Source organism: Girardinichthys multiradiatus, chromosome 6 (assembly GCF_021462225.1).
Source record: "Girardinichthys multiradiatus isolate DD_20200921_A chromosome 6, DD_fGirMul_XY1, whole genome shotgun sequence".
In the NCBI taxonomy this organism is placed as follows: domain Eukaryota; kingdom Metazoa; phylum Chordata; class Actinopteri; order Cyprinodontiformes; family Goodeidae; genus Girardinichthys; species Girardinichthys multiradiatus.
The window spans coordinates 13,374,608-13,398,031 of record NC_061799.1 but is presented as its reverse complement, the minus strand read 5'-3'; the positions used below and the strand labels follow the sequence as shown (position 1 = coordinate 13,398,031).

At 38.0% G+C, this 23,424-nt stretch overlaps 1 protein-coding gene across 1 annotated transcript in view; it reads left to right on the top strand.

Annotated features, from left to right (window-relative positions):
- Positions 1–19,679: 19,679 nt before the first annotated feature.
- Positions 19,680–23,424, top strand: part of lrrc24 (leucine rich repeat containing 24) — a 32,788-nt gene continuing 29,043 nt past the window's right edge. The window contains exon 1 of the mRNA XM_047367222.1: positions 19,680–20,015. The gene's annotated coding sequence lies outside the window, so the exon portion shown is untranslated. The remainder of the gene's footprint in view (positions 20,016–23,424) is intronic.

Genomic DNA, 23,424 nt, shown 5'->3' with positions numbered 1-23,424 from the left:
ACCTTGTACGGACGAAGTGAGCGTAGAAGATGAATGGACAAATTAAATCAGCTTTTCTATTTAATTGGGTTCTCTCTGTTAAAATGTGTTTGTTAATTTGAAAGATTAAAGACAAAAATGCAAAAACAGAAGAAATATATAAAGTGTGAATTACTTTTCACAGCACTGTAACTATTCCTTTCTCTCCCATAATGTCACAGACCTTTGATTATTCTAAGTTTCTGTGTAAGGCTTTTTATCCTTGTTTTGCTGAGAATTTGATTATTTTTACCTATCTAGTTTTTATATAAATAAACTGAATTGAATTGAATTGACTTGAATTTCTGTAGATCTGGTTGTATGATGGACTTTTTTAACATTTTGCTTAATTTTTGTTATTATTAATCCATATTGTCTCTCTGACAAATGACAAATTTTTGGCAACACAAAATTTTGTGAAATGAATGCAGTCTTTTAACATTGGTGTTTCCTCCCAGATATGACAAAACAATTTAAATAAAAAACTAGAAACAAACTAAAAACCAAGCAATACAATACATCCAAACACATGCAGCCGAAAAAACAACCAAAACCTTTTTACATCATGATAATAACAGTTTAATTTCAAAAATCTTAGATTTTCCTTGTCAGATGGATTCATACATAATTAATCCCTGTTTAAGCCAGAATCCTCTTGTGAATCATTTATTGAGCTGGCTTGTGTTGAACAAACACCAAAGATAGAAATAATCTATGAGCCCAGTGATGAATGCAAATCATTGTTCATCATTAGTCATCAGTGTTCTATTACAATATTACTCCCCATATGCCGAGACTCAGTGCATTTCCCCGTGAGTTTCCTTAATGCTTAGATAACTGGAGTAACATTGTTGTATGACAAACTTTACACCTTTCACCCATATTTGACGTTAACAGTTATGTCGCTGGAAACTGTTAATGGTGAACAAAGTGATAGTTAAATATTCAAACTGATTATTATGAGTTAAACAAACTGAGAAACTGGTGATAAGAGTGTGCTGTAGCTTGATATGAAGCTAAGGGTGGATGGAAAATGCTGGAAAATTAAACTCTAATCTATGCAAAAGATATAGTTTTCCTTAGCAAAAAGTGATTATTTTTACACTCTTTTTTAACTTTGCAGTATGAGACAGAGGCATGTTATGCTATAAATGTATGTACCAGTACCACATGAAGGGACATGTTTGACCTGAATTCACCATACAGGGATAAGAAATCATGCTAACTTCAGCCACCCTGGAAAGGCTGAGCTGTTTTACACCAGTGTGGTGAGTATAAATCCCGGCACTGATTATGAAAAAAACTTGTGCAAAAGTGGCATAAAAATCTAGAGATTTTCATTCTTCCTGTAAAAACCTCTCTAGTAAAATAAACAGTTTTCTAATTTATGTTTTGAATCCCAAACATGTCTTTTTTCTGATTAAACCAAAACAGTAAAAGAAGAAGAGAAAACAATTTGCCTCGTCATAACCTGACAGCAACAGCAGAAAGTCAGAAAAGCATTACAACAAAGAAGATCTGCATACCTTTTAGCCATTAAAAGTGGATTTTTGTACATCTTACTACTGTCTTATGGCAAGACATTTCCTATGGTCACTACTGATTTCTTCTCCTGTCACAAAATTGTATAACTTGCATTCAAACACTAACTTTATTTCAATTATTTCTGAGGCACAGAATAAACTACTGATTACAAATTTTGCATAATGCAATGATGCCGTTATTTTGGTTTTCCAAATCGATATCTGAATTCATCTGCCGTTACAAGTATTTTTTTCCTCTTGCTTAGACACTCTGGGGGCTTGTCTATCTTGTCCTTGTATTGTATTGCAAATATCTATAAACAACACTGGCACTGGCAGCTATACTGCTGCATTTGTTCCTCTAGGTTTCGGCTACTGTGGCGGGCCCGTGCCTGCTGCATGATAGGGGCTCTGTTTCTTCAGACCAAACTTTATACACCTGCAGCCATGGAACAAAGACATAAATAGCATAATAGTTTAATACAGTTTAACTCAACATTTTTCTCCCAGTCCTGCTGACACAAGGAATAGCATGGTTATTGATTACGTTTAATTTGGTAATTTTAAAATATAATTAGAATCAAATGAGTAATTTGTCTGCTAGTGTTAAAGTGCCACAAAGCAGTCTGTCCCTTTTATCATTATCATTCTGTACATGCCAGAGTGAGATTTGAACTTTGTTTGAGCATTATGCAGAATTTGCTTTGTTGGCTGATGCTGAATGTGCGACTGTGAGCCTGTCAGTCACCCAGTAATTGCTTTGCCACTCGGCATTTCTCTTCGGATTACCCGAAAGATAGCAGAGCATGTCAGCTGTTAAATTGGGGGGAAACAGTTTCTTGAGCGAGCTAGCAATGCAGACTTTATTAAATTACATGCTGCTGTCTTTTGCCAAGGCTTTCACAGCATGTCTGTGTCTGAAACAAAACGTAAAATAATTCCTACTTCCTGAAGGGCGACTTTGCATATCTTGTGTGAATTAAAATGATAGCAAGTGTTCTGAGAAGAACACATTGTTTCATTGTACTGAAGGTGTGAGAAAGAGCATCTTCCTTGCCATACAGGCTTTTAGAATATGTACAAGGGCTATTCAGAAGTCATTTCTGGTCATTTCTCATCACACCCAAAACCAAGTTGGATGAAACAAATTTTACATTGGTTCTTAGACCTTTAAGTGATTAAATTTCTATAAAGCATTTTGTTGTGCTTGAGAAATGCTACAAAGTCAGTGAATCATAAAAAATTTTAAAGAATTAAATTGACTTCCAAGCTTCTTTAACTTGCACTTAATTGTGTATTTTTTTTACAGACAAATAACAATGGCTTTTCTTATCAGTAAGCAGAAAGAATCTGTTATTTTACTTCACGATTGAGTGCTTGGAAAAAAGCAATTGCCCCTAAAATACTTCTGTTTAGTCAACATGTCAAACTTAAATCTCCCAGATCATCAATTTATTAAGGAAAAAAAAACATTCTAACCAACCTAGACCTATGAGATCTTGTGCCTTCAGGTTGTTTTCTTACATTAAAAACAAAGCCAAATGCATAGTTAGTTCTGATCACTAAACTACGCTTAAAAGGAGTTTTAAAACCTGAAACATTTCTGAAAATGAGAGTCATATCTAGAGATAACATGCATCCCTTGCTGCTACTACTGAACCCCCCTACCGAACACTGCCACCATATCCCCCAGTACAGATCAAAGCCTGCAACCTGTTCAGCCAGGCAACCAGGTTCCCACACAACCCCCATGCAGCAGAATCGACCAGCAATGAGGAGTAGGAATCACCCACAAGTGCCCTAAATCCGTCGGGCAGGCATTGGCAAACAACAGCGGCCAGGATTCAAGAAGACCAAAAACGGAGGGCACTGTGCCAAAACAAAAACGTTGCTTACTCTCATGCTACACTATGCAGATGCTCATTCTGCACTGATGAAGATTCACTCACCTTAGCATGGTGAATGTTGCTTCCATGTAAGTTTTGTTTGGATTAATCAAGTTAGTAATTTTTTTGACCGCATAGGGGACTAACAGAACATACAGAACATTTAAATGTCAGCCCAAGACGGCCAGGTGAGCATTAAGTATAGAAAAAAAAACAACGAAAGGTAAAGTCACTGCAAGTAACTTTAGCGGTAAATTTCATACCTTTCATTAGAAAACATAAAGCACACAAAAGTGGTACAACATGAAAGACAAAAAAAAACCTAGATTTGACAGGACTTAGTTTCACAAAATGTGCTTCATTCCTTCCTGTTTAGAGCTACAGGTCTGTTTAATGACCACCACTGAAGTTCATTTTCATTTATTTAATAATTCTGCTTATTTGGAATATTTTTCCCAGCATCTCACTGTTCTTAGTATGCTTTGTACAGTTGATGTTTTCTCTGACCTACTGCTTTTTTATTTCATTGCATGTCTGCATTGCCTTTCTTTGTATGGATTTTGTATTCCAAGCCTCCAGATAACTACTGCCCTGGCAGATATTTTGTCAGATTTTATGTACACAGTTTCTCTTTTGTGTTGTATTTTGGGGTTTATACATTTTGTTGTTCGTCAAACTCAATGTTTCTCTGTAATTGTGCTTCCAGTGTTTGGCAGCAGTGGAGGAGTTGGGATGGGTGGGGGTATTTGCTGTTGCTCAAAGAAAAGAGAAAGAAACCAGTCTGTACCTACTACCAATTTTCTTTTTTTTTTTTTTTTTTGCGTTTTGAGCTTTCTAATTTCCATCACTTAACATTCCTGGTACCTGGATGTTATTTCTGGAGTTTTACAAGTATGTCTCCTTTAATCATGTTTTTCTGTGGAAGACAAATTAAGAGTTGATCTTTCCTTTGATCTTACTTTTTCTGAGAAAAAGTCTTCTATAGTAAACTAGAAAACATTATTTGCTGTGTTCCTGCTTTGAAAATGTGTTTGAAATTACCCTGGAAACTTGACAAATAAAACGATTGCACAGTCTAGAGAAATGAGTGGCTAATGTCTAAAATTTCTGCTGAGGTAAAGGACAATATTTATTACGCTGCAGGTTTCCAAATGTGAGCATGGGGGAGTTGTTCAGATTTCCCCATTCAGTCATTCTCTGTACCCTTCACATCGTCTGGGTGTTGTGCTGTCACGCTGACACTGACTGATTTGGATCAGTGGGTCCTGAGAATTTGTCTTGACTGCAGACGGTTGGGGAAACGGACCGTTCATCACCTTAATGGAAGAGTATTGATTGTGGTGCAGGAGCATGATACTCTTCTGCAATAGTAATGGACTTCCTGAAATCACTGATGAAAAGGCATCAGGGTATGTCCTGGAAGAATGGAGATACTGTTGGCATGTTGTTATCTGTTTGAATGTGTGTGTGCCACACTGGAACCTTTTTATTTGCACTCATTTGAAATGTACACATATTAAAAGTTCCCCATAACTGTTCCTGACACATTTCTCTTCTCACTAGCCGACCATTGATATCTGCCTTTAACATTAATTTAGCGTGTCTTAATGTATCAAACTTTGGCTACAATGGTCACAGAATAATCATCTCATTCTTCAAAGTTGAGTCTTTAACATTTGAAGCAGCAGGAAGCTGTACATTATATTTCTTTATTACCAATCAGATGCCTGTTTCTGAAGCTGATGCCACCTGGAATTGCAACAAAGCCTCGGATAAAGTCACTAATCCATTACAGGTAGACATGCCACTGCTGAATACAATACAATTACATTTAAACGGTGTATGAATAAATATTTATAGGAGTTTCTCCAAAGAGGACTGTGCATTTTACACCTTTTTGTTAAAGCACTGAACCCACATGGTCTGTGAGCCTGTCAGGCTACAGTGGTTATGAAAGTCTATCTCCCCTGTCAAATGCCAGGTTTTTATGTAGTGAAACATGAGATTCTAATAAATCATTTCAAAGATTTCCCACATATACTGTGACATTTAATCTGTGCATTTCAACTGCAAAACAAATAAAAAACATTCTGTTGGATAAAAAATGAATAGAAAAGTAGCTGCCGTAGCCTGGGGTCTGGTTCACAAAGCGGGGTTAGTGCAAACCCAGAGAAAGTTCTCAGGTAAGTATTTTCATACCCTGGGTTTTCAGTAATGTGGAAGCCAAGTGGCCTGGGTCTGCATATACAGGGGTTGAACAATGAAACTGAAACACCTGGTTTTAGACCACAATAATTTATTAGTATGGTGCAATGTGCAATCAATGAAGACTGGCTACCAGGCTAGTCCAATTTAGCCATGAAACCTCCCACACTAAAATGACAGGTGTTTCAGTTTCATTGTCCAACCCCTGTATATATATATATATATATATATATATATATATATATATATATATATATAGGGGTATATATATGTGTGTGTGTGTGTGTGTGTGTGTGTGTGTCTAGCTATGTCATATATATACACATATATATGGTGTCATATATATACACATATATATGGTGTAAAACAACATTCTCCTCTTGTTGCAGCCCAGAAAGGGTGTGTTGTAACCTAGTTGCTTGTGTGATTCTCCAGTGGATGGACTCTATACTTGAATGACCCTCATTTTTCTTTAGGGGGAAAATGTCCAACTAAAATTCTGGTGCACACTCAAAAATATATTTAAGTGTTACATTACAATTGTATGGGCTACACCTCAATAAGCATCTGTGTCTGCTCCCTCTCTATGGCAGTAAAGTGTCATCATTTTCATTCTATAATAAAAGATACAAAATCAAGTGTACTGTAATCCATTATTAAAACACCTGTGAAGTATAAAGACTGTATACAACTGTATGGGAGTTTTTGGACAGGAGGCTCCACAAGAGGCAGGAGACCATCCACATCTGATCAGACAAAGATAAGAGTGTTAAATTGAGACATTTACCCCAGATAAGTTAACCATTTAACTTGCCCTGTTTTGGCTTTTTTTTCTCCACACAATTAGGCCCACACCACATTTCTTCACTTATATAGCTCTATAGCCAACCTTTTTTATGTTACTTTCAATTGGACAATATTAAATATTGGCAGTGTGAAGATGGCCTGCTAGAAATTGAATTGTTTTGCGAAATCACGTCATTAATTGCATATGTTGAATATAGCCAGTGAATGCTGTGTAATACAGTTATATAACTAGACCTTAGCTGATTTAACTGTATTTTTATATTTTACCTTGATTTGCTGCCACATCTTTTTTGTGCCTGCTATGTTGCACCTGGACAGATATTAAATGCACACACACACTTTTCTGTTACACGTGTCGAGAATACAACTTTAATTCTGTAAAATCCCACTCATGCATTGACTTGGTTAGCAATACTCTGCCACGCTAACTCACGCTATTTTGCAGCAGCAACAGTGGGTCTTTTTCTTAGATATGTTTTGATAATCTCCATAGGCCGTCATTAATATTTCTAAATCCATCGTTGAGAAATAAGCACTTCAAAGCTTCTTACTTCCTCCTGTTGCCATGGTGAATTGTGTTAGCTGTATTCCATTAATGAGGGCTGCAAATATGCTTGAGCTTAAATGAAGGTTAACTTGACTCAGAGCTGAGTGACCTAACTGTTCTCACCTGTTCTGGAACCAACCACCCTAGGAATGATAGAGTCGAGTAGGTCTACCCTAAATTTCTGCTTTCTACCCAGAGCATGTTAATGCTGGATGCCACCTGAATGTCCACAATGCTAGATATTCAGGTGAAGAGGGTCTGTCCACCTCTGGAGCACAACCTGCCTGTGTAAGAGGTTAAACCTTGGCTCATGACTTAATATAACTATAACAAAGAGTAGAAATGCAACTGAAATGTAAATTACTTTCTGTCCATAAAGCTTCCTGTGAAACAGTTGTACAAGTTGCAGCTACTTACAGGAAAATATGAAAACCTGTAACCAAAAAGGAACACCTGAAAATGCAGCTGCAGAAAACAAAACTAAAAATGCAACTGCTGGAGCATCAGTTAAATGTGGGTGAGGTGACCACAGAAGTGGTGGATTTCATTTTTTGAATAAAATGTTTATAACAACTGCATTGTCACTTGCAGGCAATAAAATTAACAATATAAAATAAAAGCACTGTTGTTTACATTTGGGGAGAGGTGGGTAAATCAGAAACTGTTATGATATACTGCATCTGTAACTGCTCGGCCATTTTTCATATCAACTGCATTGTCCACATCTTCATTTGTAGCGACGTCATCATAAACAGGACAGTTCTCAGCTCTAATAGTGTCCACGTTGTGTAGGATAACATTACAATTTTTTGTTCGCTACATAATTCTATATGTGTTCATTCACAGTTTTGATGCCTTCCTTAAGAATCTACAAACAATGTAAATAATCATAAACATACAGAAAACCATTAAATTAAAAGGCGTTCTAAAACGTTTTACCAGTAGAGTGTATATATACATATATATACATATATATATATATATATATATATATATATATGTATATATATATATATATATATATATATATATATATATTTACAGTAGGGCCAAAAAGTATTTAGTCAGCCACTGACTGGGCAAGTTCTCCTTATTAGAAAGACAAGAGAGGTCTGTAATTCTCATCATAGGTACACTTCTATTGTGAGAGGCAAAATGAGAAAAACAAAATCTGAAAATCCCATTGCAGGATTGTTAAAGAATTTATTTGCAAATTATGGTGGAAAATAAGTTTTTGGTCGTCGACAAACAAGCAAGATGTCTAGCCTTCACAGACTTATAACTTCTTCTTTAAGAAGCTCTTCTGTCCTCCACTAGTTACCTGTATCAATGGCTCCTGTTTGAACTCATTATCTGTATAAAAGACACCTGTACACAGCCTCAGACAGTCAGACTCCAAACTCAACCATAGCCAGGACCAAAGAGCTGCCGAAGAACACCAGGAAGAAAATTGTAGACTTGCACCAGGGTGGAAAAGGTGAATCTACAATAGGCAAGCAGGTTGGTGTGAATAAATCAAGTGGAAGACATACTGTACAAGACCACTGATAATCTCCCTTGATCTGGGGCCCCACACACAATTTCATCCTATGGGATCAAAATGATCATGAGAATGGTGAGCAAAAATCCCAGAACTACACGGAGGGACCTAATGAATGACCAGCCGAGAGCTAGAACCAAAGTAACAAAGGCTACCATCAGTGACACACTACGCCGAGAGGGACTTAAATCCTGGAGTGCCAGGCGTGTCCCCCTGCTTATGCCAGTACACGTCCAGGCCTGTCTGAAGTTTGCCAGAGAGCATATGGATGATCCAGTAGAGGATTGGGAGAATATCTTGTGGTTAGATAAAACCAAAATAGAACTTTTTGCACAAACTCAGCTCATTGTGTTTGGAGGAAGAAGAATGCTGAGTTGCATCCCAAGAACACCATACCTACTGTGAAGCATGGGGGTGGAAACATGCTTAGGGACTGTTTTTCTGCAAAGGGGACAGAACGAATGATTTGTGTTAAGGGAAGAATGAACAGGGCCATGTATCGTAGAATTTTAAGCCAAAACCTCCTTCCATCAGTGACAGCAATGAAGATGGGACGTGGCTGGGTCTTCCAGCATGACAGTGATCCCAAACACACTGCTCGGGCAACGGAGGAATGGCTCCGTAAAAAGCATTTCAAGGTCCTGGAGTGGCCTAGCCAGTCTCCAGGCCTCAACCCCGTAGAAAATTTGTGGAGGGAGTTGAAGGTCCGTGTTGCCCAGCGATATCCCCAAAACATCACTGCTGTGGAGGTCTTCATGGAGGAATGGGACAAAATACCAGCTACAGTATGTGCAAACCTGGTGAAGGAAATGTTATACCTTTGTCATTGCCAACAAAGGTTATGCTACAAAGCACTGAGCTGAACTTTTGTTATTGACCATATACTTATTTTCCGCCATAATTTACAAATAAATTCTTTAACAATCCTACAATGTCAATGGATTTTTTTTCTCATTTTGTCTCTCAAAGTTGAAGTGTACCTATGACGAAAATTACAGACCTCTCTCATCTTTTTAAGTAGGAAAACTTGCACAATCAGTGGCTAACTAAATACTTTTTGGCCCCACTGTATATATAGAAACATATGTAATTAAAACGGAACACTTAAAAATGCAGCTGCAGACAACAAAGCCTACGGGCTCATAAGATGGCAGCGAGTCACATGTTACCTTAGCCGTTAGCGGTTGGAGCTAACAGGAAACCAATAGTTTGCTACCACAGGGTAGCCATGCTTGACTTATTACTCCCTTTGCATGAATGAATGTTGGGTACTTGAACAGTAAATCATTACTTAACTTTGTTGCATATCATATAGATGATCATAGACACTTTTGGATACAAGGATTCTTCAAAGTAGAAGCCTTACTCGCCCGTGAGTTTCAAGGCCTTTAGCTGATGCGTGGTCTGGTCCCTCCATTAGCCACTGTCCACAGCCAGAATGAGACCGAACGGAGAGGGGTGCAACCCTGTTTCTTCTATTGCTTCGTTTGATCATGCTGCTCGTGAACGCAGTGTTAAAGTGGAATGATGTGTCGTATGAGTCCATTCGCTACAGGCAGTAGCCTTGACCAACCTAACTTTAGTATAGTAACACAGAGGTCGTTTCCGCTGTGAAAAGAAAGACAGCTTTGACCACAGTCAGTAGTCAAAGTTAAGAAGTGTATTATCTCCTAATGCAATTCTGAATTCTTTAGAAATTAACGTTTTCAGTTGGAGGACTACAAACTGAGAAAATCAGCTGAAACGGGTGTGTCAGATGAGCTGATAGCCCTGCACTTCTCAGAAGATTTCTTCACTTTTTTTACAACTCTCTGCAATATGACATCTTTCTACTACAGCTAAGGGAACTATTACTGCTAATAATGCCAAAAAAACTCACCTCAAAAATCTAAGCTATAGCTCCAAGGCATGTTGTGAGCAATTACCTTCAATAGGCATTTTAGCAGGTTTGAAATTGTCTGATAAAAAGGGCTCAACATTACTTCTAGTTGCTTTTTGATGTTAGTGCTGTGAGGTTGCTGTGCAGTCTTAGCCACTATTCAATTCAATTCAATTCAGTTTTATTTATATAGCACCAATTCACAACACATGTTGTCTCAAGGCACTTCACAACAGTCAGGTACATACATTCCAATTAATCCTAACAATTGAACAGTGCATTCGGAGTTAGCTTTTTATTCAAATTGGATAAAAAGTTTTTCTATCTAAGGAAACCCAGCAGATTGCATCCAGTCAGTGACTTGCAGCATTCACTCCTCCCGGATGAGCATGTAGAGACAGTGGACAGTCACTGGCGTTGACTTTGCAGCAAACCCTCATACTGAGCATGCATGTAGCGACAGTGGAGAGGAAAAACTCCCTTTTAACAGGAAGAAACCTCCAGCAGAACCAGGCTCAGTGTGACACGACCGACTGGGGGTTTGAGAGAACAGAGCAGAGACACAAAGAGAACAAAGAAGCACTGACCCAGGAGTCCTTTCTATGGGAAGGAAAAGTAAATGTTAATGGATGTAGCTCCTTTAGTCGTTTCACCTAGAAAGAAAGAACAGATAAACTCTGAGCCAGTTTTCAAGGTTAGAGTCTGAAAGAGAGCACATAGAGTTAGTCACAGTAAAAGCTCAGTGTATTGCCATGTCTAGGAGAGAGAAAGGGTTAAACACTGAAAGACAGGGCTATGTGGATCATCGGTAGAGGGTGAGCATTAAGTTGTTGCCAGCAGAAGCTTGGACGATTCCCCTCTCTAGAAAGGTGTCACAGGCAGACACAGAGCCAGGCCAGGTGTAGCTTCTAGGAAGAGAAAAGAGAGAACAAAGTTAAAAGCTGAAATAACAGCAAAATTGGAGAGTAGTGTGAGAATGTAGCGAAGAGGGTGAAAGTGGTCATTATGTCCTCCAGCAGCCTAAGCCTATAGCAGCATAACTACACAGATAGTTTCAGTGCAGATTATTTAGTTAAACGGCGCTTATTTACAACAATGTCGTCTCAAGGCAGCTCACAAAGGGTCCCGCTGATGGTCATTGTTATACTAAAAACCACAAGGATTGGGAGACATGTCTCTGTCAGACTGATTATATCCATTGGAAAAGAGAAGGGGTCATACAGGTAGCAGAAATGGACGGTGTTACACATGTTACACCTACACTTTAGCACCAAACTGATTTCTTTACCATGTCACATCACAAACACATAAAAATGTAATTTAACATGTTTTAGGTTTGCCTTTGTGATGCATCCTGGCACAAGAATAGCCGATGTTTAAGGAATCCACCAAACAATATCCACATTGCTTCATCTCATTGCATGCATGAATGCTGCTCAATGCATCCTACTTCTAAACAGATACAACTTGCAGTTCCCCCTCTACAGATGTAAGAGTATGATTATATTATTTAGAAGAAACTGATGATGTTCACCAAATTTTTTATATTTTTCTAAAAATGTTTTAAAAACTATGTGAAAAGTGGTGAAGTTAATGCACATCGAGTCAATGACATTACTTGGTTTTCCTTAAACGTAGAAGTTTACTGAGATTATAAAGTCAGATAGTTGCTTCAAAAATATAAGATGCCATGCCTTTGTTACAGAAAGATACAAGGAAACATACAAGGCCACAAGTAAACATGTAGTATGTAAGCAAGACGAACGACAGAAATATTTAAAGTTATACAGGAAACAGAGCAGCTTCTGGTGAGCTAGGTGAATCAGTTGGAGCAGCCTGTGGGAAATCAATGACACTGAGCAAAATGAGCATTGTTCTGTTAATAAATTAAAGACAAAGTAAACATCTGTTAGAGTTGGCCTTGATTTTCAATCCAAATTTTTACTTTCCTTTTGCCCATACTCTGATTATATTTTTGCTTGAATCTCCTCTTCCACAACCATGGTAACTGATATCTCATTGGTATTTCCAGCAGATCAGATGCTTAAAAAATTAAAAAAAAATAGGTTACACAAGACAGAGAGTCTACTTAGTTTCATGTCACAACAGAACAACACTGCCTTACTGAAAAACAAATTAGCTCTGCTGAGATGTTCCCACAGCATCACTGATCCTCCACCATATTTACCAATAGGCATAAGGTTGTTTTCCACATATCTATCCATTGTTTCACTGCAAACTGAACTGGAGCTTTTGTGTCCAAAAATACTCACCTGTGACCAAAGCAGCAACACCAGTGACATAATTTTTTGATATTTTTTAAATACATGTAACTGCAGTATTTTTATTATGTATTCTTTGTTTTTTTAAGTTGATCTAAAGTAAAAACAAATAAGTGCAAAAAAAGAGCTAGTAACACACTGATTTTAAATCGGTTTTAAGAATAGTATATTGTTGCTATTTGAAAAAAGCTTGAGCTGTCCTAAATAAATCTGTCCCTGTAGACAAATTTATTTAGAATCAGATGTTGAAAGCCTGCTGTATATTTAAATATAAAGCAGGCTGATTTAAATAAGCCTCCACCTTATATGTAAAACCCAGTGTTGTTTACTTGATGCAAAGCTTACATCAATTGAAATATCTGATAGCAAAGAAGCCATTACTCCACAGATCAGTGTAATCCCCTTATCCTGTGATCCTACATGTCAGAATCAGTGACAGCTGTCAAGGTGTGAGGACTGAGCCACAGAGTGCTGGACGACAGCATCATCCCCAGCGTGTGTGTGTGTGTGTGTGTTTGTTTGTGTTGCGCAATCATTGCTACAGAGCCTAATAACATAAGTCTCTGGTAGCTTGTGTTCGAATGCGTTTGACAATCCCCTCAGTGATTAGTGGAACAAATGTCTGCTTGTCGTATTACAGCTGTTGTTTTCCTGGCCATTTGTAAAGCTTTCATGTCCTGCATGCTTTTTATTGTGAGATCATCTCATTTCATGGTTTGAATGTGTGGGTGTGGGTGAGCGTGGTTTTTGCATTGAATCCCTGTTATCTTCCCAACTATTTACATGTGCATGTTATTGATCTCAAGCCATGTACACATAAACACAAAGACAGTGATTTTCTCACCTGGATATATTTCTCCCCACATTTACATGGAAATTATTCTCCTTTATAAAATATGTAAATAGATTTAACTTATTTTGTCAATTTTGCTGTTTCCCTCTGACTGACTGTGAATCATGTCGTCTTAGTTTATCTTCTGCTCGTTTGAAAATCACTCATACTTGTCAGTTTTAGTAACAAAGAGATGAATGAATCCCTAACAATTGCATTTCTCACAATGACAAAGAGCTTGTGTCAGTTTCTGTATTGAGCTCTTTTTCCACATATGTGCGAGAGAAACAAAAAAAAATCTTCTTTCCACATGAGGTTTCTGGACTACAAAGAAAGCAAATAGAAACAAAGACACTATGACACTATGAAGATCAGAGCAAGAAATGACCTCATGTGCTGCCTATTTTTTTTTTATTTGAAGATGTTTTTATTTGCAAGCCAAGTTGAGGGAGAATGAATGCTCCTAATTAACGCAAACTCCAAAGGGAGTATCTGCAAAAGGATGAAGGGTTTTATTTAAACACTTTCACTCATTACTGTGCACACACACACACACACACACTACTGGAAACAGACCATAGATCCTCAGTCCTCTACCACTGGCTTCAGTGCACCACTAATGGAACAGGGAAAAGTTCAAGTGCACTTCAGCAGTTGGGCTAAAAAGAAAATGTATGTGGAGGAGTGATTTTTCTGTAGATATAAGGCTTCAAATTGGCAATTATGGTATTATGAGCCAAACGGTCTTGCTCTGAGGGATGATTTTAGGGATGATTAACACAATTTGTTAGTTAGTGTCCAAGTAAACCATAATGTTACTTCCATGGATGCAAATTGTCCAAACATTGTTATTTAACGTGTTTTGTTTCACCAGTGAGCCAAAAAAGTAGGCAAGTTATGAGCAGCACGGTGTGGGCAACGCTAGTGAAAGGAGCCATGTTCTCTCAGGCATTTGAGTGTGATATTAATTATCCTGATGTGAGTCGAAATAAGCTCATGCTGGGCCAGAGGGGGTGGGAGGAGATCATTAAAATCAGGGCTCAAATATGCACAAAGCATCATGCACAGCATTTTAAAGACACACTGTGATGCAAACTAATGTACCTGCTCTCACATGGCTGCCTTCTCACAAGTAGCTATGCTTCGATTGACGCACAGTTAACCGCCTTGGTGTGCACACACAAACACACACACGCACACACACACACACACACACACACACACACACACACACACACGCAGGCAGCCGTTAATCAAACTACGATAAATGTGGGTCAGTATGGTCTTAACTCCAGTGGTGTCTGCTTAGTGGGTTTGAACCATCATCAAAGGTAATACGCCCACAGGGAGATGCCTGCATGCAACTTATGTGCTTCCAAACCAGTCTCTACCAGGTGAACCAGAGCAGTGTTGTAGGTGGTGCACATATAAGTATTGCATAGCCCATATGGAGGTTTTTTAATTGTCTAATTCTATGGTGCTCCTAAAGCCCCTTTTGTGTTTTAACAAATAGATACAATTTCTATGATTCTTAAACTGTGTTTTAAAAAATTTCTTTAATCTGAATTCAAAATCAAGTTCAGATTTGATTAGTTTGAGGATTTTAATCAAATCTGCCAGATACAAGCAGCTTAAATGAGCTTTCTTCACTGGCTGGGCAGGTTCGGCCTGAAAGACAGGATGAGGAACTTTGTGATTCAGGGGGTCGGAGGTGTCAGAGCAGAGCTGCTGCTTTTCTTAATTGATTGAATTAGTTTGAGGTGGTTTGGATATCTGATCAGTATGCCTCCTTGTTGCCTCCCTTTGGAGGTTTGCCAAGCAACTCCCACTGAGAGGAGACCCAGGGACAGACTCAGAACTCACTGGAGGGACTATATGCCCATGGGGAGAGGACATATATATATTTTGCAACCAGGTGTTTTCAGCCAGCCAGACGAGCAGTATTAATTTGCAGACCCTGTCATCAAAACAGAACATCAATAACTACCTCCTTTCTTACTTCAAAGTAAGAGTCTGAAACATTAAAATAAAGTGTGGCGCTTAAAACACTATATTAATTGTTTTGTCAAGATTTGGTCTGATGTAGGAACCATAAACTTGCAGGAAGCAGGAAATAAAAGTACAAGTCAGAGTCTGGAACAAGTTAACAAGGAGAACAGCATTGAGAGGACAGTTCTGATATAGTTAGTATTATTTGTTTGTAACTTTAAGACAGTTGGTATTAAAACTAACATGTTAAATGATAAAAAACACTGTTCCACACATGGGTAGTCATTGGAAAGGAATTTAGTTCTTAAAAATAACCTACTTTGGTTTGTCTGGTCTATGATAGATTGAATCAGAAACTATAACGTAGGGTGACTGTAGTTTAAGTTTATCATAATGACTTAAACTGGGCCTAACTTTTTGTTTATTGCTACAATGCTAGGAACATTTCTTTTTTGATGGTTCCACTAGTTAATTTATTAGATAACATATGATATATTTCTATTGTTATTCTGTTGATATTCAGATTTATGTACAGTTAAAACCAGATATTTACATGAACAAAATGACACAACTTTTTCTGTACTCACAGTGTATCATTAGCACTCAGGGACAGAGATCTTCATTTCTGTAATTTTAGTTTCTGATTAAACTAAAACTTTACTGTTTGACTTTCATTACATTAGTTGCAATAGAATTATGATAAATTAATGGCTTAAAGATGACAATGACAACGTTTTAAAGTGGCCACCCTGAACTAACTCATACAGTTTAAAGACAGTTTTTCCAAATACTAAGGACATTTATGTAAACATTTTTTTATATAAAGTAAGTTTGAAACAATATCTTGAAACCAACATTGGTTATCATCCTGGCATTACCAATTGACCTAAAAGAAGGATTGGTTAGTCTGGTGTAATGTCAGACAGTGAGAAAAAAAAGATTTTGCTCTTTTGCAGTGTATGTAAATATCTGGTTTCCATAATTATTAATAAAACTCAATAGATTAAATGAGGTAATTATACTACACGAATGCCTTTAGAGGAAAACTAGTATGGATGACTGCAAGATGACCTTTAATTTTGTAATCTTGTTTTAGAATGGCCCTTCTTTTCAACAAGTGCACTTGTTACTTAAAAGTTTTCTTTTTGATAAATCATATAGCCAGAATGGCCTGGGTTATTTTGAGCTACCCCTTAGGCTCCTGAAGGACACACAGACCACTCTTCCTCAGTCTGCTGTCTTTACTCTCTATGTATTGCAGTTATTATTACCATTAATTTTGGAAACCTCTCTTTGTATTTCTTTCCCATATTAAGTGCTCTCTGCTCCCAGCTGATCGAATCAGATAGCCGTCCATCTTGAGCTTGTTCTGCTACCTAGTTATTATCCACTGTTGTTGGCCACCATGTCCATGGTCAGAACTGAAGTTAATATTTGAAGCAATGTGCTGATTTGCATAGATAGTTCATTTAGCGATCAGTGTTTTGGAATTTATTGAATTTGATTGTAGGGTATTTTAGTAGCCTTGAATCAGACTGTATGTAACTGGGTTTAAATCAGAAGCACACTATACTGGATCAGATGATAATGGAAATGTATTGGAATGAATTGACACTGACCACCTCCGTTTGGTAAAGAACATAAATTGTTCACTGTAAAGTGACTGAATAAAAAGAAACTGAACTGAATTTGATTAAAGTGAATATGTCATCATATACTTCTATTTTCAAAATGGAGCAAGACTCTTCTATAACAAACATTTACATCTACCTAAATGACATTACAAAAAAAGCATGTAAAATGTTAAAACATAACATTATTTTTTAGGCTGCATTCCAGGTGTCCAATAGAAAGGTTGCCTAAAATCTCTCAATACTTCCATGTCCCCCACTATGACTGCTAACAAGCTCATTGGTGGGTTGCATGGTGACTAGAAACTGATTTGGACAGATTATATTGGAGCAGATACAAGCTGACATATGCAATTTATTTATACAATATAGAGTAAAAATTGCTTCCTGATGAAGAAGTATAATGGTGAATTCTAATTACCCAATACTCAGTTAGATGAAATCAATTTGTTTTTTTTCTGCCTTTAAGTGACCTTAGTTGTTTCTATATGATTAGAAATGTTTTGCTAATTAGAATGCAAAGGGCTTTAGATGGGTCAAGTTGTTCAGCTCAAAATACATGGTTTAAACAAAGCAAAAAAATACACCACACTAATACTGTATGAATATGATTGTCCCATACTGATCTGAGCTATTAAATTCAACCACAACTACATATTTTTTTTCTGGTTTCAGACAGTAGTTTATAAAAAGAAAGCTGGATGATTACTGGTGCCCACGTAAAGGTTTTTGGGTTCATACGGCCAGTATGATTATGTAAGTCAGCAACTGTGCCACATAATTCCTGCAGAACATAGGAAATTAAGCCCCTGGACTAAAAATAGACAATTTTCAACACACCATTTAAATATATTCAGTGATAGTATAACCTACAATGCACTGTAAAAGTATTGACACCTCTTTAGTTTTTCTTTCACATTTTGTCATATCACAATCTCAAAAAATTTATTTACTGGGATTCATTGCCATGGACCAACACAACAGAGTGAACAATCATGAAGTGGAAGGAAAAATATTTTAACAAATAAAATTTTGAAAAGTGTGGCGTTCATTCAGCCCCACTTGAATCAACACTTTGCAGGATCACCCTTTGAGGTATGTTTCAACCCACTGTGCACAAATAGAGTTGACATTTTTGCTCATTATTTAAATAGCTCAAGCTCAGTCATATTGGATGGCAAGCATCTGTGAACAGCAGGTTTCAAGCCCTGCCACACTTGATTCTCCGTTTGATTTACATCTGTGCTTTGACTGGCCAATTCTAATCAACACAAATATATTGGCGTTTTATTGTATCTCTGGCTGTATGTTTAATCTTACTGCTGAAAGATGAATCTCCACCCCGGTGTCAAGTAATTCGCAGCCTCAAACAGGATTTCTTCCAGGATTTTCCTGTATTTAATTTAATTTAGCTTTCCTTTTAACTCAGTGCAGCTCCCCTGTCGCTGCTGAAAAAAGTATACCTACAGCATGATGCTTCCACAATTTTCTTTCACCATGGGTGTGGTGTGTCAGTTTTTAGGTGTCAAATTTTCACCACACATTGTATGAAAGCCAATTTGGTCTAATCTGTCCAGAGCATCCTTTCCACTTGTTTTAGGTATCCCTTGCACAGCTAGTGGCAAACTACAAACAGAACTTCGTATGGCTGTTTTTCAACAGTGAATTTTGTCTTCCCACTCTTTCATAAAGGCCAGGCTTATGAAGACGTATGTTCAAAGGAGAACAACCTTTACTGTAGTCCCCAAGTGAACAGATTTTCTCAACTGAGTTGTAGAGCTCTCAGTTACCCTGTGTTGTTTGTTTTTTTGTTTTTTTTGCTGCTTCTCTAAAGAATTCTTTATTTAACAATCTTCTTATTTCTATTTGAAACCCATTAAAACCAATACTGCATATACCTTCTTTCCTTCCAAGCATGCATTGCTTTGTGTTGGCCTAATCATCTAAAATCCTATCAAAAGACATTCAAGTGTTTGGCTAAAACGTTAATAATTATGGGAAAAGTATGACTGCTTTTACAGGGCTCTACCACGCTTGAACTGTGGGCATTCTCCAGGTTATTTAAAGGTCACCGTTCAACATGAGTTCCCTTGTTCTCAGGCTGACAAGAATGGGACTTTTCACATCAGTTCTGCCGTAGCTTTTTCCTTCTTTCCTAGTTCTTTTCATCGCTACAGCTAGAAATTTGACTCTGAGCATGTGTCTTTACGCGTCAGAGCGTGGAGGATCACATTTTACCAGAACGCTCCATGAAGACAGACGGGGCCCCGCTGTCCGTGGTGCTGAAATCACTCTGCTCCTTGCCGAGTCTTTTTGTTTCACCACAAAGTGGCTTTTCTTCCCCAGCCGCGAATATACACTTTAAATTATCCGCAACACTGCATTTCACGCACATACGAGCCAGCACAATTAACGGTTTAAAAGTGAACAAAATGAGAACAGAGTATGTAGAACCATCCCCCCCCCCCCCCCTTTTGTTTTTGTTTTAATCAAGCTCAGACATAAAGAGGAGAGAATGAAGGGAGGGAGTCCATTCAAGCAGGAATAATTACAAGAGTGGGTCACTATTGGTAGAGAGCATCCGGCGGAGGCAGGAAAAAGGAATCAAAGCCGCATAACACTATCAGAGTCTGAGTGGAGCATCATCAGCGCTGACGTCCAGTTTATCCCCTCAGCGTCCACTTTCAATGGACGGGCTGTAAGCCGCTGCTCAGACAGACAGCAGAGAGGAAGAGGAGCGCGGAGGAGAGTCTCTCCTCGGTGATTTCAAGTGGGACGTAGCAGCTTTTATTCTTTCTCCTCTCCGAATAATTTTTTCCTTTCAAGTCGTTCGAGCAAGTGGGGACTCTGCTGCGGGGTTCAAGCCAAGGAAACGGGTAGGTGTTTCGGTTTGTGGGTCAAAAAAGAGAAGGCGGCGTGCTCCTGTGATACTAACATAGAGGGGGTATTTTATTAATTATTTAAAAACATCGCGGACCTGTTTGACGTCTGATGGGTTTAATCCCTCAATGCGAGGTGAGAACCTTTCCCGGATGCTGGACTCAAACTGTCAGGGAGGAAACAAATAACAAAAGAGGCGACTTGTTTTTTGTGAAAGCAATAACCGCATGATTGACGTGATTTAAGTGAGATGAATAATTGAGATTTAGAGCGAAGTACCAGCGAACTGAAATGTTCGACCTCCTTATGCATTTCTAGTTATATTAACTTACACATGTGCTCGCACGTAGTAATAATTGCTAGAAATAATGATTGTAGCATGTATACGATAATAATATGGGGTGGACAAAGTTAATAAGACCAAACCCAGTAAACTAACTTAAATCAAGATGATGTTGAAACCTATTAAAATTATTATTACTGCAAATTTCTTATAGGTTTTTACAGGTATAAGCTGAAAAATTGTGGAAACAAACACCATCAATCTGACAAACCCACTGTAACACAATACTGTGGGAGCAAATACTTGTAGCTCTAACAATCTCTTTAAAAATGAATGTAACCAAAGTATTTTTATGCCTGCTTTACTTTTTGAAGTTCATCAGAGTTTTTAGAAATTTAGGTAGCAATCCATGATTATTTGTTTCCCTGAAGTATAAATATGTTGGGCCCATATTCCTTTAAGGTAGGACCTATATATATCTTGCCACCACGCATAGTGTGTGGGATGGTAAGAAGGCAAAACAACGTGTAAAGCTTACTGTGACAGAACTGCAACAAAGAGCGGTCTCCTAGGGTTAACAAGCTTCCCTAACAACCATTCAACACATTGCAAATGGTTGATTTTGAGTTATGCCAGAAAAAAGCCTGTCTGTCCTTCCAGAAAATGTAAAGGTTAAATAACTCTACTAACTGGTAAACTTTCTTTTGTTAAAGGATACAAAGATTGAGCTTTTCTGCAATTAACATCTCTGAGGGATATTGTATGAAACATAAGAACATATGGAAAAGCTAATCGCACCAGTAATTTTCTTAGAATCATTATTTTCTTAATGTGGGATTTGTTTTTCACCTATTGAAATGTACTCTAATTAAAAGGTTTTTTGTTTTTTTTAAAGTTCCATGTGTGTACCTTTACAGCAAAATATCATTCAATTTTATAGTTATTGAGAAATATTTAAAAAGGACATTGTTTGCATCTGTATATGATGCCTTTAGCGCTGCTTTTATAAGAGCATCTTACATGTATAGATGGGAAAAACAAAGAGAGTGAATGAGCTTTGAAACACACCAGCTCCAATTGAGCATTTGCATTAGAGTACATTTACAGGTCCTTCTCAAAATATTAGCATATTGTGATAAAGTTAATTATTTTCCATAATGTCATGATGAAAATTTAACATTCATATATTTTAGATTCATTGCACACTAACTGAAATATTTCAGGTCTTTTATTGTCTTAATACGGATGATTGTGGCATACAGCTCATGAAAACCCAAAATTCCTATCTCACAAAATTAGCATATTTCATCCGACCAATAAAAGAAAAGTGTTTTTAATACAAAAAACGTCAACCTTCAAATAATCATGTACAGTTATGCACTCAATACTTGGTCGGGAATCCTTTGGCAGAAATGACTGCTTCAATGCGGCGTGGCATGGAGGCAATCAGCCTGTGGCACTGCTGAGGTCTTATGGAGGCTCAGGATGCTTCGATAGCGGCCTTTAGCTCATCCAGAGTGTTGGGTCTTGAGTCTCTCAACGTTCTCTTCACAATATCCCACAGATTCTCTATGGGGTTCAGGTCAGGAGAGTTGGCAGGCCAATTGAGCACAGTGATACTATGGTCAGTAAACCATTTACCAGTGGTTTTGGCACTGTGAGCAGGTGCCAGGTCGTGCTGAAAAATGAAATCTTCATCCCCATAAAGCTTTTCAGCAGATGGAAGCATGAAGTGCTCCAAAATCTCCTGATAGCTAGCTGCATTGACCCTGCCCTTGATAAAACACAGTGGACCAACACCAGCAGCTGACACGGCACCCCAGACCATCACTGACTGTGGGTACTTGACACTGGACTTCTGGCATTTTGGCATTTCCTTCTCCCCAGTCTTCCTCCAGACTCTGGCACCTTGATTTCCGAATGACATGCAGAATTTGCTTTCATCTGAAAAAAGTACTTTGGACCACTGAGCAACAGTCCAGTGCTGCTTCTCTGTAGCCCAGGTCAGGCGCTTCTGCCGCTGTTTCTGGTTCAAAAGTGGCTTGACCTGGGGAATGCGGCACCTGTAGCCCATTTCCTGCACACGCCTGTGCACGGTGGCTCTGGATGTTTCTACTCCAGACTCAGTCCACTGCTTCCGCAGGTCCCCCAAGGTCTGGAATTGGCCCTTCTCCACAATCTTCCTCAGGGTCCGGTCACCTCTTCTCGTTGTGCAGCATTTTCTGCCGCACTTTTTCCTTCCCACAAACTTCCCACTGAGGTGCCTTGATACAGCACTCTGGGAACAGCCTATTCATTCAGAAATGTCTTTCTGTGTCTTACCCTCTTGCTTGAGGGTGTCAATAGTGGCCTTCTGGACAGCAGTCAGGTCGGCAGTCTTACCCATGATTGGGGTTTTGAGTGATGAACCAGGCTGGGAGTTTTAAAGGCCCCAGGAATCTTTTGCAGGTGTTTAGAGTTAACTCGTTGATTCAGATGATTAGGTTCATAGCTCGTTTAGAGACCCTTTTAATAATATGCTAATTTTGTAAGATAGGAATTTTGGGTTTTCATGAGCTGTATGCCAAAATCATCCGTATTAAGACAATAAAAGACCTGAAATATTTCAGTTAGTGTGCAATGAATCTAAAATATGTGAATGTTAAATTTTCATCATGACATTATGGAAAATAATGAACTTTATCACAATATGCTAATATTTTGAGAAGGACCTGTAATTGTAATTGTAAGTGGACTAAAGTAGCCACTCACTGAGTGCATGTTATTAAAAAGGGATCTATAAAGCTTACAAAGTTACAAAAAAGATACCCACTGTTAGTTTGTATTCCTGACCACCTTCTCTGACCATCACAGATACTGGCTTATTGATTGTTGTTTTTAGCTGAATTAGGTTTGGTGAAGTTGAAGAATCAAACATATTGAAAGCTCGAGCAATTTCCTGAACTGACTGTTATAATTTGCTGTTAGGTGTACTTTATGTTACTCTTATAACCATTGGAGTCCAGTAAATGGTTTCAGAAGTTAAGTTTGAGCCATTATGCTGTAACAGTGAAATACCTATAGTTTGATCTTATGGTCACATTGTAGACAAGTTAAGTGTAGATTATCTAAAATGTGCTTTT